The sequence below is a fragment of the Ruditapes philippinarum genome, unplaced genomic scaffold (assembly GCF_026571515.1).
Source record: "Ruditapes philippinarum isolate M1 unplaced genomic scaffold, ASM2657151v2 ctg11736_1_1_1_1, whole genome shotgun sequence".
Lineage (NCBI taxonomy): Eukaryota > Metazoa > Mollusca > Bivalvia > Venerida > Veneridae > Ruditapes > Ruditapes philippinarum.
In genome coordinates this window covers 60,633-68,068 of record NW_026860265.1, presented here as the reverse complement: position 1 = coordinate 68,068, position 7,436 = coordinate 60,633, and the positions used below count along the sequence as shown (strand labels likewise).

Here is a 7,436-nt window from a genome sequence, read left to right as displayed (position 1 = left end):
TTTAGTGTTTGTAAAATCTTTCGATAATTTAGTAGTGTTCGTTTACAATACGCATGCGCTGTAAAATTGGAGTAAATCAATATGGCGGAAAATAGCCCCGGATAATATTTTCTCAAAATTTGAAGAAATTGCGGTAAGTATCTTGAAACGTTTGTGACTAATAAGTAAATTATTTTTTACTTAAATGAAATGTAAACATAACAAGTCAAAAACAATTAACTAGCTTAGGTAAATTACCCACTAACAAAGTTCTATGCTCCTGCGTTTATGAATAAATTATGCAAATGAGCCACGTTGAGTCGCCATGTTGGAGTTTCGGTAAGCGTGTTGGAAATTGCTACCTGTTCGTTTTGAAAGCTCGTCCTAACTTACAATTTTCTTGCATGTAGGAAAACTTGGTTTTGTTTGATTGCATACTGAATGATAGGTAGATCAATCAATAATTGTATACGAGCGTTATAAAGTCAATTTAATTCGTCAGAATAATAAGATTCTGTTGCAGGTTATCGGTAAAAGACTGCCTTTTTCCCCGTTTTTGAAATTTATTTGAACACGGAGACAATTTTTCTCAAACATGTTTATGAATATTCTTTACGTTGCAACAGAGTTTACCGTGTGTCCATTCCTTATTTAAATTGTCTAAGAAGTTAAATCTGTTTGTTTACGGTCCTACTAAACACTGCTAAGGACTGCTAAGGACCGCCCCTAAGGACTGCTAAGGACTGCTAAGGAGCCACAAAGAACTACTAAAGAGGCACAAAGGACCTTAAAATACCTCCTAGGCCATTCTTATATTACATGGTATTATTTTTAGTGAAAAAAAAATATAATTTAAAAAAAAAAATGATTTTGGTGAAAATTTTATGAGTTGTCGGACCGCTAAGGACTGCTCAGGTGCACTAACAACTGCTAGGGAGGCACAAAGGACCTTCAAATCCCTCCTAGAACATTCTTATAATATATGGTAGTAAGTTAATAGACAAAAATGTATTATTGTAAGAAAAAAATATAATTTTGGTGATAGAATTTATGCTTTCGATGAGTTGCCGGACCGCTAAGGACTGCTCAGGTGCGAAAAGAACTGCTAGGGACCTTAAAATATTTCCTAAGGAGGCACAAAGGACCTTAAAATACCTGTAAGGGCATTCTTATAATACATGGTAGTATGTTAAGTGATAAAAAATGTATAATTTTAAGAAAAAATATCATTTTAGTGATAAAATTCATGTTTTTGAAGAGTTGTCGGACCGCTTAGGAATGCTCAGGTGCACTAACAACTGCTAGGGAGGCACAAAGGACCTTCAAATCCCTCCTAGAACATTCTTATAATATATGGTAGTAAGTTAATAGACAAAAATGTATTATTTTAAGAAAAAATATAATTTTGGTGATAGAATTTATGTTTTCGATGAATTGGTGGACCGCTAAGGACTGCTAGGGAGGTACAAAGAATCTTAAAATACCTCCTAGGGGCACAAAGGACTGCAAGGGAGGCACAAAGGACATTTAAATACCTCCTAGGGCATTCTTATAATATATGGTAGTATGTTTAGTGAGAAAAAATGTATAATTTTAAAAAAAATATAATTTTGGTGATAAAATTCATGTTTTTGAAGAGTTGTCGGACCGCTAAGGACTGCTCAGGTGCACTGACAACTGCTAGGGAGGCACAAAGGACCTTAAATTACTTCCTAGGGCATTTTTCTATTATATTGTAGTAAGTTAATAGATAAAAAATGTATAATTTTAAAAAATATATAGTTTTGGTGATAAAATTCATGTTTTTGAAGAGTTGTCGGACCGCTAAGGACTGCTCAGGTGCACTGACAACTGCTAGGGAGGCACAAAGGACCTTAAATTACTTCCTAGGGCATTTTTATATTATATTGTAGTAAGTTAATAGATAAAAAATGTATTATTTTAAGAAAAAATATAATTTTGGTGATAGAATTTATGTTTTCGATGAATTGTGGACCGCTAAGGACTGATAGGGAGGTACAAAGAATCTTAAAATACCTCCTAGGGGCACAAAGGACTGCTAGGGAGGCACAAAGGACCTTAAAATCACTCCTAGGGCATTCTTATAATATATGGTAGTATGTTTAGTGAGAAAAAATGTATGATTTTACAGTGATTTTTGGGGAGGCTATGCCGACCCAATGTTAATAACTGTCTGTCAAATCTTACTGCCGCGGTAATCAGGTCAAAAAATAGTACCTTGATTTTTTCTAAGCTGACTCATCACTCATCACAGACATTTACAATATGAAAATATTTTCATTCTTTAATTTCATATCTGCAATTTGTAAAGATAATAATTCTCTGAAAAATTCTTGATTTTTGTTTAAATCACTACTCCGTGACGTCATACTGCCACGGTAATCAGGTCAAAAAATAGTACCTTGATTTTTTCTAAGCTGACTCATCACTCATCACAGACATTTACAATATGAAAATATTTTCATTCTTTAATTTCATATCTGCAATTTGTAAAGATAATAATTCTCTGAAAAATTCTTGATTTTTGTTTAAATCACTACTCCGTGACGTCATACTGCCGCGGTAATCAGGTTTAGGCATACGTATACGTCTGTATTAAATAGTTCTGTTATGAAAACCCTTCAAAATAATAACTTTATCCATATTTTTTTAACAAAAAGCATAAATGAAAATTTATAAGTAAATGCTTTAATTCAGTGGCAAATATTCTTTATTATTTTTGATAACAATTTTCCAATTACTACGCAGCGACCAACTGTTTATGACGGGTCATTAACTAGAACGTTGCAACTACGTATTCTCAATATCATGCATGTGCTTTTGTTGTTATAAACTATTAATAGTCCTTAATATTTTTTAAAGACAAATAATTGTAAACTGTCGCTTACATCAGAGACATGGATCATGCTTGCGTGATAACTAAGGAAAACTAATTTATTTGTACACCCCAGGAGGCTGTACGCGGAAAACGCTCATAAACCGCTAAATCATATAGCTGTTTAGTAAATATTTTGCATACATTTAACTAAAAATTCACTGATGGTGATGAACATATAGTTTAAAAACATTTTATTCTTTAACCATTATCGCCGAAAAAAAAAACTATTTAACTACAAAACCCCTAAGGACCTCCGACAAAATCCCAGCACAATATTACATTTTACATTAGCAAAATAAAAAAAGCAATACTTATATTTTCATCTTACATAATTCATTAATCAAACTTTTAACATAAAAGTATCTTTGGTAATTGACAGATCCCTACTCTGATCTTTTATTTGTATAGGAATAAATTTAAACATGTGCTCTTTTGTTTAGGAATATTTTGTAGTGAAAGTCTTATATATTCACTAATCTCATAATTAGAATTAGACAGGTCAGGAATTTATACAAACAGTTGTTTAGTTAACTATGCTCATTTTAATCCCAATAGAAAACATTCAAATATTTGTGGTAAAAAACATGACCAAAGTACCTAGTAGTCGTTTACCCGGTGGTGATCCCATTAAACTGATTATAGATTCGAATTGATTAGAAAACACAAATAGAAACATGTGTTTCCGTACAACAAAATCGGAAGTAAAGTGAACAGTTAATTGACAGAAATATGTGGTCAAATATGTTTTAACAAGGAAATAAGTATTTCAGAGAAAGACGCAAAGATCAGTATGACCCCGTATTGTGTAATTAGAAAGTTTATTCAATTCTAGGGCATACATCATAATTTGATAGTCCATTTGTAATAAAATTCAAATTTTCAATACAGATTATTAGATACATAAAAAATATTAAAGAATAAAAAGCTTTAATTAAAAAAAAAAAAAAAAAAAAAAAAAAAAAAAAAAAAAAACGCATACATATACAAATTACTTACAGTCGAGCATCGGGAAGTCATTAACATATCTTACGAAACTTTAATTTGAAACCGATATTTGCTCGCGCTGAAGTGATAAATGTTTATTTGAAAAATAAAAAAAAAGAACTTTTATGGTTGTGTTCTAAAAATAATGGGCGGCATAAGAGGAATTTCTTATTCATTTTACAACACTTGAAAAATTACTACAGAAAATGTGTTGTTGTTTTGTTTTCAACAAAAGTGTGTGTGTTTTAAGTTTATTTATACTCGGCGCCGGAATAACCATATGTCCGAGATTATAGCATCTGGGATGTCTTTTTCAAGCAGATTCTTCCTGGAAGCCCATTCTTCGTTCTTTGGTGGTAAAGGAGACGACAATACCGTCAAGGCATCAACTTTCTGACTGACGACAACAAAAACGGCATCTATTAGCGCCAAACCTCCAGAGTAAGTCACTACAGGTCAACCAATCACCTCTGGTACTTATGATGACTTGACTATGACCTTCCGTGTGCCTTCTCCGCGACGTGCACGCCTCTGGAGGTATTTGGAGAAGTTTCAACAAAAACTTCCAAAACACGCCATTTATAACACCATTCATAGCACTGACGGCTTCGATGTTCTCATCTATTTGCGGGAAATGGTCGACAGGGAAAACCCTACGTAATAACCGCACACCCTGTTAACAACAGATTTTCCGCAGTATATATTTCAAGCTAGTGAGGTTTAAAAATACACGTAGAATCTATCGATTAACTACCATAAGTTGGTTGAGTGTTGAGTGTTGGCGGTAAAAAAAGAAGATATAACTTCCTGATCAATTTTCACTTAGGTTGATTCAGTTTTGAATAAGCTTTGCAGAGATGTATTTTTTCAAGAAATATTTAGCTTTAATATTATCCGACGCCGTCAGTAATGAAATGGGATTAATTTTCTGAAACGTGATTTTATTCGAGATTTGCTTCTGAAGAAGACAACCTTCTGTCCGTAGAGCATGAATGTTAATACTCATCACAAGACAGTATGTTATTGATCTCAATTATGGTACATCTAAACGTGTATAATTTTTATGTTCAATAAAAATGTTGCATCACGTGCAGTTGTTAATTATTATCATTCAATAATATTAAAATGACATAAAATATTTATGATGAACAGTCCTAGAATATTTTGATAAGGAACCGTCAGTTGTAAAATGTTATTGTTATCTGATAATGAACAGTCGTCATACTTGCTGGTATGTCATTTATTATTGACAGTTTATGTTTTTCAAAATTTGCATGATTAACAGTCCGAATGTAGACCTTAATTAAATGTTCTGGAATATTAACAAAATGAATAGTCAACCTCATTAACCATATATATGAATGGTTGAACACAACAGTAAGGATAAATAGCGCAATGTGCATATCTTTTTATTTTGGTAGCATATTTTAAGCAAAAAGAAAAGAAACTATAAGTCTGAAACATTCTCTCATAGCCTCCCCATCAGTACATTCAGTGCTTTGATTTTACAAACTCATCAGTGTGGGTCCTTAGTACTCGCTGGGCTATAAATCTATGAGTCCCATAATTTAGCTGACAAATCCAAGTTACAAATCTTAATACTGCTTAAGTGATATGACAGGTATATTAACAATGGAATGGAGAAAAAAATGAATTTGATTTCTATATTAATTACAATGCTTCTGATACTGAAATTATTCAAAACTGTCATATAAATTTAATATGTTTATTTCCATTAATTTAGTTTGATATTTTTAAGCTTACCTATAGTATAGCACATTATCTTAGCTGGACCTAGAATATGATTGACATAAGTTGAACACTATTTGGTATTAATTTTAATACCAAATTTCTGTCAGACAGGACTCCCTACTTAGAAAAAGTATGCATCCAAAAGATGCACATTATTTGAAACTTTGCATCCATGGCAAATTCATTGAGTTCTGGACTCAGGATGCAAAGGTAAAAAAATCACTGATTTTAAGAAAAAATATAATTTTGGTGATAGAATTTATGCTTTCAATGAGTTGCCGGACCGCTAAGGACTGCTCAGGTGCACTAACAACTGCTAGGGAGGCACAAAGGACCTTAAATTACTTCCTAGGGCATTTTTATATTATATTGTAGTAAGTTAATAGATAAAAAATGTATTATTTTAAGAAAAAATATAATTGTGGTGATAGAATTTATGTTTTCGATGAGTTGCTGGACCGCTAAGGAGAGCTCAGGTGCGCAAAGAACTGCTAGGGAGGCACAAAGGACCTTAAATTACTTCCTAGGGCATTCTTATAATATATGGTAGTATGTTTAGTGAGAAAAAATGTATAATTTTAAGAAAAAATATAATTTTGGTGATAGATTTTATGTTTTCGATGAGTTGCCAGACCGCTAAGGACTGCTCAGGTACACAAAAGACTATAAGCGAGGCCCAAAGGACCTTAAATTACTTCCTAGGGCATTATTTCGGAACAAACAACATATAATGCAGGCTTTTTTTTTTTAAAAATATATTGCATTTTCAATTACTTTGTTAGGTTTTCCCAAATGCCAAACTTAATTAATACATTAAATGTGCCTTAAATTTTTTTATAATAGCATGACTCAAAATATAGATACAGACATTTTTATACCCTAAAATTGCCCAATTTTATATGTAATGTAATACATAAGCATCTTTTTTTTTTTTTTTTTTTTTTTTTTTTGGTGATAGTGGAGTAACCACCACTATTATCTGTTTCATTTTCTTACTTAATTATTTTTACATGCACATAGAAAATGTAATGACCTTTCCGATGATATATATCACTTGGTATAGGTAATCCTATATATAATATATTTAAAACATTTTTACCATAACACTCATTATAGAGGAGAAAAATAAAATGTGATGAAAAAAACTAAAACACCCCCTCACCCCACATAAAGTATCCAATTGTGAAACAAATGCGCATAACGCATGACAAAACCATGTTACTGGTGCTTATTGATAGTCTAACAATGAAAATGTTACAAAAATTGCCATTTTCTCCAGCAATTTAATATGTAACAGTTGTCTGTCACAACAAAATCAACATAGTGCGTTTGTGACCAGCATGGATCCAGACCAGCCTGCGGATCCGCGCAGTCTGATCAGGATCCATGCTGTTCGCTATCAATTTCTCTACTTGTAATAGGGTTTGTAAGCGAACAGCATGGATCCTGATCAGACTGCGCGGTCGCAAAGCCATTATGTTGGTTTTGTCATGACGCGGCTCATAAGGTGCTTACTTAATATCACAAAGGGAGTTTTACCCTAAATCTCCAAAGCAACCGATATTATTTTTTTCTACGAAAATTATTTACATAAAATAGATTATATGTTACTCTAACCTTCAGTGGACCAACAATTTATCAACATAATATTAAAGCTTAAATGAATTTCGGACACATATATAGAGGATATTGAATGAGTGTAGTTTAATACTAAATTTATTGAAAGAGTTGAGTAAAATCATATTATGCGAGCCTCTTCAATAAATTTAGAATTGAATCTACACAAATATAATATTCTATTTATCACATATACAAAATAAGA

At 32.1% G+C, this 7,436-nt stretch overlaps 1 protein-coding gene across 1 annotated transcript in view; it reads left to right on the top strand.

The window, feature by feature from the left end:
- The first annotated feature begins 53 nt into the window (after window positions 1–53).
- LOC132759454 (uncharacterized) overlaps window positions 54–7,436 on the top strand; it is a 36,924-nt gene continuing 29,541 nt past the window's right edge. Inside the window, exon 1 of the mRNA XM_060751218.1 lies at window positions 54–133. The gene's annotated coding sequence lies outside the window, so the exon portion shown is untranslated. The remainder of the gene's footprint in view (window positions 134–7,436) is intronic.